At 48.2% G+C, this 13,001-nt stretch overlaps 1 protein-coding gene across 2 annotated transcripts in view; it reads right to left on the bottom strand.

Moving 5' to 3' along the window:
• The window catches only part of SLC13A2 (solute carrier family 13 member 2), a 52,662-nt gene that overhangs the window by 22,505 nt on the left and 17,156 nt on the right, over positions 1 to 13,001 (bottom strand). The window lies entirely within an intron of this gene.

Below are 13,001 nucleotides of genomic sequence, written 5' to 3'. Positions count from 1 at the left end.
CTTATTTTTCTCTATATGCTGCCCTGCACCCACTTTTGGAACTTAACAAAATATGTACAGCAGTTGTTCAAATAAAGACAAAATCTGATAGAGTCGCTGCATGTAAGTATGTGTGTTTGTCTAATATGGATTCCTGAAGAATGGAAACCGTATCATGATACGAGGTCACTGGTACCAGTTTTATATGGTTGATTTGAACTCCAAGAAAATACTGGATAATGTTGGAAAATATTAAGGGCTTGTGATCATCAGAAGAGCTTGTTGGCTCTCAATACAATACAATAATTGGCCCTTATATGGTTCCTATAGATAAACTTATCGATAACCCTTGTCAATGTTGACAGCAAGAAGGGGCAACAAATTTACAGGTGACCTGCGTGAAGAGTTGTTTTTCCAATTTAGATATGAGGAATGGTTACTTGCATCCTGGTGTACTAGGGGCTATTATTCAGGTTTAGAATATTGGACATAATGGCGGCAAAAGGTACAAAAGTGATTGGTAGGAGGGTAGAGAAGCGGTAAGCTTTAATGTTGCTGAACTGCTTCAATTCTGATCCCCCCCAATTCTTTTTTTTGCTATTCGGAATTGTCTTGACATATGAATGTAAAGTGTGGATTGTGGCACAGCGTGTGAGCTTTTAGCTTGTACAGCAAAGCTGCCTATTTGTGGGGCAATATGGTTTGGTGGCCCTGGATAATCACGGCTGTCAGTCAGAAGGAACCAACTGCTTCCTTCGGGCTAGCTAGGAGCAGGTCGGACCAAGCTGGAAAATAGCAGCCACTAAAAACTCATTCATAATTGTGATTTTACAATCATAGTTTAAGTGCCAAGCAGAATGCTTTAGCGGGAATTTATGACAAAAAGTTTGGAACTTTGTACCAAGACCTCTGTGCATGTGCAGAACTTCTAGTACAAGGTCATTAAAGTATTGAGAACTGTTTGCTTTGTTTTCTGGGGAAAAGTTTATCTCACTGCTACATCTGAGAACAGATACTGCCCTTTACCATGAGAGATTAATTTTTTTAAGCAATATTGTAATCCTCTAAGTACTTGATTGACTCAAACAGTAAAAGATTCTTTCACCATTCATCAACTATGTTGATAGCTGATGAATAAGGAACATATGAAATGCCAAGTCAGGTAAAATGTGTTATTTGCAATATTCCGTATCTGATCATTTCTGCAGGATATGACAACATTTTATTACTGAGGATCAAGACAATTACAATTTATAGACGAAGAAAGGTACCGTAAACAACAACAGGAACAGCTTGCACTTCTTAAAGAAATATTTCGCTTTTACACGCAATAGAGCAAAGAGGGGGGGGGGGGCAGGCATGACATGCTGCCCCAAGTACCACTGAAAGAGATGCCACGTCAGGGGACGCACAGCAGACAACTAGTGGATGTAGTGAATGGAGCCCCTTGGGACATATAGATCCAGGTTTGACTTGTCAAAATGGACACAGTCATGTTCTTTAGGGTACCACAGATAGAGCCTGGGCACTCCGCTTATTGTGCAAATTATTTTAGGTTTTATAATTATATTACAAGGATTTTACCAACTTCACCAAATTGTGTAACAAAATTTTACTTAAAAGATGACAGTAAAAAACGTACTTAAGTCTCATGCACACAATCGTAGTTTTTTGTCCCTGTGCTATCTGAAAAATTGCTAGGACCTCTTCATTTCTGTGGAGCAATGTACACGACTGTGATCTTCATGGATCTGTGTAGGGGCTGAGAATCCAGGTGGCAAAAACTCAGGACAAGTAATTTTATAGTTCGGATTTGTGGCTTGACAAACTTGTGGCATACATTTTTTTTGTTGAATACTAATGACACACGGATGCAGTCCGGAAGTTTTTTTTGCGAAAAACGTCTCGCAAATCCACTTGTTATGGAATCACTGGTTGCACAATTCCAAAAAGGCTTCTGGAGACTGTTGGGAGTAAGCGTGCAAATAAAACCGCAACCCCAAATCGGTCACAACTCTGATTGACAGAATCTAAGGCTACTCTGAGGTATTCGCCAGAGCCCACTGCAAAGCGGGATGGTTTCTGCTGCACAGAACCCAGGTTGTTCTAACAGAGTTCAGTGTTGGATAAGGGGTGCAATGCAGGCTAAACCTGAACAGGTAACCAGACAGCCAGAGGGTGAAAAGAAAGTCCAAAACAGAGCTAGTGGAAATCAGGTACAGCAGAGGTCAGAACCAGCTGGGAGCAGATTAACAAAAATCGGTAGACAAGTGGTTAACGAGGGACAAGCTGAGGTCAGTTTCCAAGAAGTCCAAAAGTCTAGGGCATAAAGAAAGTGAGAGCTTGATCACCACACCTAAGAAAGGAGAAAACATTCACAAGCAAAGAAAGAGGGAGGAGGCCTGGTATAAATACCCAACCACACACCTGACAGGAAGAAAACAGAGAAGTGGCATAGGCTCAGGAAGTAAACAGAACCACCCAGAAGCTAGATCATGGTGATCCTAAAGACACAGATGCTTCCTAACACCACCACAGTCATGAGTAGAGATGAGCGAACTTATGAAAAGTTCGGTTCGGCAAGTTCGCCGAATTTCGTGCAAAAGTTCGATTCGGACCGAACTAGTTCTGACCGAACCTGTAATACAAGAAAGCCCCTAAAAATCGTGTATAACACTGTTTTAAAGCCCTAGAAGCCCTGTATAACACTCTTAGGTCACCCATGAGTGTATCCAAGTACTTTTGAGCTGTCTTTAATGCAAAGTTGGTGTCAAAGTTACGCCAACATGTATGGCTCTAGGAAAACGGATGGGACACGGAGATAACTAACAGAAACCACTGCACTTGTGCATGTTGTATGCTTAATGCATTGTTAAAAAAGGTACAAAAATTTACCATTTTAGGCGGCTGATGCCTGCCAGGGTTCATACATATAAGGTGGTAAAAGAAGAAGCAATGGCTTTTGACAAGCCCTCCAAAAATTGACCCTTTTTATTGGCAGATGCCTGCCGGGGTTCATCCATACATGGATGTAAAAGCAACAAGCAATGGCTTTTCACAAGCCCTCCAAAAATTGACCCTTTTTATTGGCAGATGCCTGCCGAGGTTCTTCCATACATGGATGTAAAAGCAACAAGCAATGGCTTTTCACAAGCCCTCCAAAAATTGACCCTTTTTATTGGCAGATGCCTGCCGGGGTTCTTCCATACATTGATGTAAAAGCAACAAGCAATGGCTTTTGACAAGCCCTCCAAAAATTGACCCTTTTTATTGGCAGATGCCTGCCGGGGTTCTTCCATACATGGATGTAAAAGCATTAAAGCAACAAGCAATGGCTTTTCACAAGCCCTCCAAAAATTGACCCTTTTTATTGGCAGATGCCTGCCGGGGTTCTTCCATACATGGATGTAATAGCATTAAAGCAACAAGCAATGGCTTTTCACAAGCCCTCCAAAAATTGACCCTTTTTATTGGCAGATGCCTGCCGGGGTTCTTCCATACATGGATGTAAAAGCATTAAAGCAACAAGCAATGGCTTTTCACAAGCCCTCCAAAAATTGACCCTTTTTATTGGCAGATGCCTGCCGGGGTTCTTCCATACATGGATGTAAAAGCATTAAAGCAACAAGCAATGGCTTTTCACAAGCCCTCCAAAAATTGACCCTTTTTATTGGCAGATGCCTGCCGGGGTTCTTCCATACATTGATGTAAAAGCATTAAAGCAACAAGCAATGGCTTTTCACAAGCCCTCCAAAAATTGACCCTTTTTATTGGCAGATGCCTGCCGGGGTTCTTCCATACATGGATGTAAAAGCATTAAAGCAACAAGCAATGGCTTTTCACAAGCCCTCCAAAAATTGACCCTTTTTATTGGCAGATGCCTGCCGGGGTTCTTCCATACATGGATGTAAAAGCAACAAGCAATGGCTTTTCACAAGCCCTCCAAAAATTGACCCTTTTTATTGGCAAGGGTGAGTAGTAGCAGCACATTAAAAGACACTGGACGACAGTCACAGGACAAAGCCCTGTGGTGGGGCAGGCCTGCTTGTAGCAGACGGGCGGCAGTGGAGGTTTATTGGTGGTAGTAGTCGAGGTAGCCAACACAGACAGCAAGGGTGCAAGCAGTAGTAGCAGTAGTAGCAGCACATTAAAAAAAGAGACTGGACAGTCAGAGGAGGACAAAGCCCTGTGGTGGGGCAGGCCTCAGGCCTGCTTGTAGCAGACGGGCGGCAGTGGAGGTGTATTGGTGGTAGTAGTCGAGGTAGCCAACACAGACAGCAAGGGTGCAAGCAGTAGTAGCAGTAGTAGCAGCACATTAAAAAAAGAGACTGGACAGTCAGAGGAGGGCAAAGCCCTGTGGTGGGGCAGGCCTCAGGCCTGCTTGTAGCAGACGGCAGTGGAGGTGTATTGGTGGTAGTAGAGGTAGACTAGCCAACACAGACAGCAAGGGTGGTAGGACTGGTAGTAGCAGCAGCACATTAAAAAAAGAGACTGGACGACAGTCACAGGACATAGCCCTGTGGTGGGGTAGGCCTGCTTGTAGCAGACGGGCGGCAGTGTAGGTGTATTGGTGGTATTAGAGGTAGCCAACACAGACAGCAAGGGTGCAAGCAGTAGTAGCAGTAGTAGCAGCACATTAAAAAAAGAGACTGGACAGTCAGAGGAGGGCAAAGCCCTGTGGTGGGGCAGGCCTCAGGCCTGCTTGTAGCAGACGGGCGGCAGTGGAGGTGTATTGGTGGTAGTAGTCGAGGTAGCCAACACAGACAGCAAGGGTGCAAGCAGTAGTAGCAGTAGTAGCAGCACATTAAAAAAAGAGACTGGACAGTCAGAGGAGGGCAAAGCCCTGTGGTGGGGCAGGCCTCAGGCCTGCTTGTAGCAGACGGGCGGCAGTGGAGGTGTATTGGTGGTAGTAGTCGAGGTAGCCAACACAGACAGCAAGGGTGCAAGCAGTAGTAGCAGTAGTAGCAGCACATTAAAAAAAGAGACTGGACAGTCAGAGGAGGACAAAGCCCTGTGGTGGGGCAGGCCTCAGGCCTGCTTGTAGCAGACGGGCGGCAGTGGAGGTGTATTGGTGGTAGTAGTCGAGGTAGCCAACACAGACAGCAAGGGTGCAAGCAGTAGTAGCAGTAGTAGCAGCACATTAAAAAAAGAGACTGGACAGTCACAGGAGGACAAAGCCCTGTAGTGGGGCAGGCCTCAGGCCTGCTTGTAGCAGATGGCAGTGTAGGTGTATTGGTGGTAGTAGAGGTACTAGCCAACACAGACAGCAAGGGTGCAAGCAGTAGTAGCAGTAGTAGCAGCACATTAAAAAAAGAGACTGGAGAGTCACAGGACAAAGCCCTCTGGTGGGGCAGGCCTGCTTGTAGCAGACGGCACTGGGGTGGATTGGTGGTAGAAGTAGTAGCAGCTGCAGCACCAACAGCGGCACATTAAAAAAAGAGTGGACAGGACAGAATCCCATAGTAGCAGGCGGCAGTAGCAGGCGGCAGCAGCAGCAGCAATGTAAGATCTAATCAGTGGCATCAGGCACAGGGGTTTTAAAATCCTCACCGATCCACGCTTGATTCATTTTCAGAAACGTGAGATTTTCCAAGCTGTTGGCGGACAATCTTGTTCGCTTAGGGGTGACGAAGCCCCCTGCTGCGCTGAATACCCTCTCTGACGCTACACTGGAGGGTGGACAAGACAGTACACCCATGGCAAACTGGGCCAGTTCTTGCCAATGATCCAATCTGCTGACCCAGAAGTCCATGGGGTCTGGGATCAGCATTTCTGACGGAGAAAGGGCACAGTCCAAGTACGAGTGAACCTGGTTGTTTAGGTGCTGCACCTGGAGATGGTGAACATCCCTTTGGTGACTAGTGCTACGATGTGTGTCAGGTCGGGGTATTGGATGTAAAAATGTTGTCATCATATTTTCCAAACTGAATTGGCTGCTGCTGCTGCTGCTGCTGCCGCTGCTGCCACGGCTGCCGCCTATTGCAGAGGTAGCTCTGCCAGAGGCGGTGGAACGATGAGACAGTGGGGAGCGGAGAGTGGCCCCCCGGTCAGACATGCTTGCAGCGGGTGTCTGCCGTTTGAAAGCCATGACAAGCTGGCTGCATAGCTTCTCTCTATAATAAGCCAATTTTGCCTCCCTCTCGGAAGGCGCAAAAAACTCCCCCATTCTGGCTTTATACCGAGGGTCTAAAAGTGTGGCTATCCAGTAGTCATCTCTTTGCTTCATGCTAACAATACGACAGTCAGCGCGCAAGTAACGAAGCATACAGCTCGCCATCCTGGCCAGCGTTTCAGAGGGCCCGGTTGGTTCCATCTTCGCCCCATACTGCCATGGTTGTCCATCATCAAGGTCGTCGTCAGACTCGTCATCACCACCATCACTGTCATGTTGTGCGGCTGCCTCGTCCCCTATCCCTTCCTGTGATTCCATCTCCAAATCCAGCTCCTCTTCAGGTCCTGTTTCCTCATCCTCCTCCTCCTCCTCAACATCCATAGCCAGATGTGATCCTTCCTCCATCCTTTGCTGAATCATCGCTGTGAGCGTTTGCTCCATAATGAATATCAGCGGCATAACATCGTTCATTCCGCTAGCGTCACGGCTCACAAATCGTGTGGCCTCTTCAAAGGGCCTCAAAACGCGACATGCGTCTCTAACCAGCTGCCAGTGCCTGAGCTCGAAATTACACTGGCTCCAAACGCTGCCCGTCTGCTGCATCAGGAAATCATTCACGGCTTTCCGCTGTTCGTACAGACGGTCCAACATGTGCAGGGTGGAATTCCATCGTGTTGGAACGTCGCAAATCAGGCTGTGTTCTGGGAGATTGTTTTGACGCTGCAAGTCCAGGAGGGCGTGCTTAAATGCATACGAACGTCTAAAGCGAACGCAAACCCTCCTGGACATGGCCAGCACACCCTTCAAACCAACATATGACTTTAAGAAGCGTGTTATGACCAGATTGATCACATGTGCCATGCAAGGAGCGTGTGTCAGGTGACCTAGACGCAGTGCAGCCACAACGTTCTTGCCGTTATCAGAGACAACATTGCCCAGTGTGAGTTTCAGAGGAGACAGCCAGCGTGCGATTTCCTCCTTGATGCACAGCAGCAGCTCCTGCCCTGTGTGGCTTTTCTCGCCCAGGCTCAGCAGGTGTAAGACAGCGTTGTGGCGCTTCACCTTGCACCTATGAAAAGAGGAGGGAGGAGGAGTGGAAGATACGCTGTGTCCTGTCGGGGACGGGAAGACCTCCAAGGAGGAAGGCAAGGAGGAGGAGGAGGAGTAGGAGGAGAAGGATGGTAGGCGCCTGGTGTCCGGAGTTGAACTAGAAACATACAAGCGTGGAGGTGGTAATGCCTGGCATTGCTGCGGTGGTGCATCGGACTGCAAAATATTGACCCAGTGGGCCGTGAAAGACATGTACTGTCCCTGCCCATAGTTGCTGCTCCACGTGTCGACGGTGGCATGTACCCTGCTGCACACGGATAATTGCAAGGACTTGGACACCTTTTCCTCCACATGCTTGTGCAAGGCAGGGACAGCTGTTTTGGAGAAGTAATGTCGGCTAGGTATTCGCCACCTAGGCTGAGCGCACGCCATCAATTGCTTGAAGCCGGCGGAGTCGACCAGGTGGTATGGCAGCGACTGCACCACCAACAACTTTGCCAGGTGTGAATTAAGCCGCACGACAAGTGGATGACTGGGTATATATTGTTGCTTATTGGACAACGATTCCGTAATGGATAACTGACGGGACATAGGAGGAGCACTAGATGACAGTGATGATGATGATGACAACGACATGGTGGATAAGGCCTGGCTACTACTTAGATGACAGGGACTCGGAGCAGCAGCAGCAGCGGAAGAGGGGTCTTCATTAGATGTACATGATGGTGGGGCATGTTGATTGTCCCACATGGCCTTGTGATGCCGTTCCATGTGTTTACGTAGAGCAGTAGTTCCTACATTGCTGCCCTGCCCACGCCTTACTTTCTGCTTGCAGATACGGCACTGTGCCATGTTTTCCTCCTCTGGGAAGGTACAGAAAAATTGCCACACGGCAGAGTACCGTAAAGAGGTAGTACCACGTCCACCACCACCACCACCACCACAACCACCCGAGCTTGCCCCTTGTCTGGCAGGCTTTTTTCGGGAACCTACACCAGCATCTGTGTCGCCGTCACCGGCTCCTGAGCTGACCCTACCGCTGCAACGTTTTGCAGATTGACTTCTGCCCCTACCTCGGCTTGGCTGTTTATCACATCCAGTGCCGCCACTACTACCCTCCTCCTCTGACGCCGTCATCACCTCGTCACCTGGTTCCCACGTCCTGTCTAAAACAACATCATCATCATAGCCTTCCTCATCATCCCCGCCACTTCTGTCACTGTGTTGTGAATGTGATGTGACATCATGGCGGGCTCCATGCCCCCCCTCATTACTGCGTCTGCCACCACGGCTACCACCACCAACACCCCCACTACCGCAGCTATGCGTCTCGGTCACCGCTTCCACCTCCACCACCGCCGCAACACACTCCGTTGGCTGACTCGCGGAAAACAAATCATCATCATCACTATGTTGTTCAGTATCTTCCTTCGCACCCGAGGAGATGTCTCTTAGGACTCTCAGGAAAGATGGCTTCCCGCTAGGAAGGGGGAGCGAAGACATAGATGATGGAATGGAAACGCTAGAAATACCTATATTACTACTGTCACCGTGCCAAGGAACTGTAGAGGATCTGGAATCCAACGAAACCTGGCTTGAAGCCAGATCGTCAGAGTCTTCCTGCTGAGATGACCGCGAGCCAGCCAACCAGTCCACAATGGCCGTATTGTCTAAAGTAACCCGCCCACCGGAGGAGATGGACAAGTCTGGCTTGCTGATACTACTACTAGCAGGCACATGGCAGCTGCTACTAGTGGAACTGGGCACATGTCTTGTGCCACAAATGCTGCTACTGGGTCTGGCACCAACAGATCCAACATTTGGACTGGAAGAGGAGACGGCATGGGTGTTTCTTCCTCTACCCCGTCCTTTCACAACCTTTTTTTTCCCAGACATTTCAGAGCCCCTTTTAAAAGCGTATTCACACACGGACACTGGCTTGGCAAATGGCAATGAATGAGAATTTCAATCAGCCTCGCTGCAGTGCACTCAGGGAATGCTGGGCCTTGTAGTACTACTAGGCTGCCTGTATGGCAAGTTGGATTGTTATTCCAGGGATGAGCCCCTTTTAAAAGCGTATTCACACACGGACACTGGCTTGGCAAATGGCAATGAATGAGAATTTCAATCAGCCTCGCTGCAGTGCACTCAGGGAATGCTGGGCCTTGTAGTACTACTAGGCTGCCTGTATGGCAAGTTGGATTGTTATTCCAGGGATGAGCCCCTTTTAAAAGCGTATTCACACACGGACACTGGCTTGGCAAATGGCAATGAATGAGAATTTCAATCAGCCTCGCTGCAGTGCACTCAGGGAATGCTGGGCCTTGTAGTACTACTACTACCACTACTACAAAGGCTGCCTGTATTGCAAGTTGGATGCAATGGGGATGAGCCCCTTCTAAAAGCGTATTCACACACGGACACTGGCTTGGCAAATGGCAATGAATGAGAATTTCAATCAGCCTCGCTGCAGTGCACTCAGGGAATGCTGGGCGTTGTAGTACTTCTAGGCTGCCTGTATGGCAAGTTGGATTGTTATCCTGTTAATAACGGCCAGGGATGAGCCCCTTTTAAAAGCGTATTCACACACGGACACTGGCTTGGCAAATGGCAATGAATGAGAATTTCAATCAGCCTCGCTGCAGTGCACTCAGGGAATGCTGGGCCTTGTAGTACTACTACTACCACTACTACAAAGGCTGCCTGTATTGCAAGTTGGATGCAATGGGGATGAGCCCCTTCTAAAAGCGTATTCACACACGGACACTGGCTTGGCAAATGGCAATGAATGAGAATTTCAATCAGCCTCGCTGCAGTGCACTCAGGGAATGCTGGGCCTTGTAGTACTACTAGGCTGCCTGTATGGCAAGTTGGATTGTTATTCCAGGGATGAGCCCCTTTTAAAAGCGTATTCACACACGGACACTGGCTTGGCAAATGGCAATGAATGAGAATTTCAATCAGCCTCGCTGCAGTGCACTCAGGGAATGCTGGGCCTTGTAGTACTACTACTACCACTACTACAAAGGCTGCCTGTATTGCAAGTTGGATGCAATGGGGATGAGCCCCTTCTAAAAGCGTATTCACACACGGACACTGGCTTGGCAAATGGCAATGAATGAGAATTTCAATCAGCCTCGCTGCAGTGCACTCAGGGAATGCTGGGCCTTGTAGTACTACTAGGCTGCCTGTATGGCAAGTTGGATTGTTATTCCAGGGATGAGCCCCTTTTAAAAGCGTATTCACACACGGACACTGGCTTGGCAAATGGCAATGAATGAGAATTTCAATCAGCCTCGCTGCAGTGCACTCAGGGAATGCTGGGCGTTGTAGTACTTCTAGGCTGCCTGTATGGCAAGTTGGATTGTTATTCCAGGGATGAGCCCCTTTTAAAAGCGTATTCACACACGGACACTGGCTTGGCAAATGGCAATGAATGAGAATTTCAATCAGCCTCGCTGCAGTGCACTCAGGGAATGCTGGGCGTTGTAGTACTTCTAGGCTGCCTGTATGGCAAGTTGGATTGTTATCCTGTTAATAACGGCCAGGGATGAGCCCCTTTTAAAAGCGTATTCACACACGGACACTGGCTTGGCAAATGGCAATGAATGAGAATTTCAATCAGCCTCGCTGCAGTGCACTCAGGGAATGCTGGGCCTTGTAGTACTACTACTACCACTACTACAAAGGCTGCCTGTATTGCAAGTTGGATGCAATGGGGATGAGCCCCTTCTAAAAGCGTATTCACACACGGACACTGGCTTGGCAAATGGCAATGAATGAGAATTTCAATCAGCCTCGCTGCAGTGCACTCAGGGAATGCTGGGCCTTGTAGTACTACTACCACTACTACAAAGGCTGCCTGTATTGCAAGTTGGATGCAATGGGGATGAGCCCCTTCTAAAAGCGTATTCACACACGGACACTGGCTTGGCAAATGGCAATGAATGAGAATTTCAATCAGCCTCGCTGCAGTGCACTCAGGGAATGCTGGGCCTTGTAGTACTACTAGGCTGCCTGTATGGCAAGTTGGATTGTTATTCCAGGGATGAGCCCCTTTTAAAAGCGTATTCACACACGGACACTGGCTTGGCAAATGGCAATGAATGAGAATTTCAATCAGCCTCGCTGCAGTGCACTCAGGGAATGCTGGGCCTTGTAGTACTACTACTACCACTACTACAAAGGCTGCCTGTATTGCAAGTTGGATGCAATGGGGATGAGCCCCTTCTAAAAGCGTATTCACACACGGACACTGGCTTGGCAAATGGCAATGAATGAGAATTTCAATCAGCCTCGCTGCAGTGCACTCAGGGAATGCTGGGCCTTGTAGTACTACTAGGCTGCCTGTATGGCAAGTTGGATTGTTATTCCAGGGATGAGCCCCTTTTAAAAGCGTATTCACACACGGACACTGGCTTGGCAAATGGCAATGAATGAGAATTTCAATCAGCCTCGCTGCAGTGCACTCAGGGAATGCTGGGCGTTGTAGTACTTCTAGGCTGCCTGTATGGCAAGTTGGATTGTTATTCCAGGGATGAGCCCCTTTTAAAAGCGTATTCACACACGGACACTGGCTTGGCAAATGGCAATGAATGAGAATTTCAATCAGCCTCGCTGCAGTGCACTCAGGGAATGCTGGGCGTTGTAGTACTTCTAGGCTGCCTGTATGGCAAGTTGGATTGTTATCCTGTTAATAACGGCCAGGGATGAGCCCCTTTTAAAAGCGTATTCACACACGGACACTGGCTTGGCAAATGGCAATGAATGAGAATTTCAATCAGCCTCGCTGCAGTGCACTCAGGGAATGCTGGGCCTTGTAGTACTACTACTACCACTACTACAAAGGCTGCCTGTATTGCAAGTTGGATGCAATGGGGATGAGCCCCTTCTAAAAGCGTATTCACACACGGACACTGGCTTGGCAAATGGCAATGAATGAGAATTTCAATCAGCCTCGCTGCAGTGCACTCAGGGAATGCTGGGCGTTGTAGTACTTCTAGGCTGCCTGTATGGCAAGTTGGATTGTTATTCCAGGGATGAGCCCCTTTTAAAAGCGTATTCACACACGGACACTGGCTTGGCAAATGGCAATGAATGAGAATTTCAATCAGCCTCGCTGCAGTGCACTCAGGGAATGCTGGGCCTTATAGTACTACTAGGCTGCCTGTATTGCAAGTTGGATGCAACGGGGATGAGCCCCTTATAAAAGCGTATTCACACACTGGCTGAGTAGTGAGTAGTGGATGAGCCCCTTCGATTTCTGAATTCCTGCCTTTTAGATTCCTAAAGCTTTCCCTTACTGCACAGAGATGCTATTCCTACAGCTCCTGTCTGTAAAATGGCCGCTGAGCTCCGTGCATAGACTTTTATTGCAGGCTTGAGCCCGCCCCTATGCTGCCTCCCGATAGGCTGGGAGAGCCGTTTGCAAGGCATTATGGGGTAGCCTGATGTCAGGTGATCTTCTGTAATCCTCCATTTTAGATGTAACATGTGGCAGGCGCCAAAATGTAGCCGGGTTCGGTCAAAACGGGTTCGGCCGAACCCGGTAAAGTTCGGATTCGCTGCGAACCGAACTTTTCCTGAAGTTCGGACCGAAACCGGGTTCGGTTGTCCCGGTTCGCTCATCTCTAGTCATGAGCATTAGGCCTGAAAGGGAAACTTCAGGGAAAAACTGAGTTTCCCGATGCTCTAATGAATAATTTCAGCAAGTAACATCATTTCTAGGTAACACCCAAATAAGTTTGGGTGTGCATTGCAACAACATTTTTTATTTATTTATTTGTTTGAGTGTTTTCTGTGCCGCCGGCACACTGGAGAGAAAAATTCTAAAGAAGAGCACATTTTCATTTTGTTTTTC

This window comes from Rhinoderma darwinii, chromosome 2 (genome assembly GCF_050947455.1).
Source record: "Rhinoderma darwinii isolate aRhiDar2 chromosome 2, aRhiDar2.hap1, whole genome shotgun sequence".
In the NCBI taxonomy this organism is placed as follows: domain Eukaryota; kingdom Metazoa; phylum Chordata; class Amphibia; order Anura; family Rhinodermatidae; genus Rhinoderma; species Rhinoderma darwinii.
This window is presented reverse-complemented; position numbering and strand designations above follow the sequence as displayed.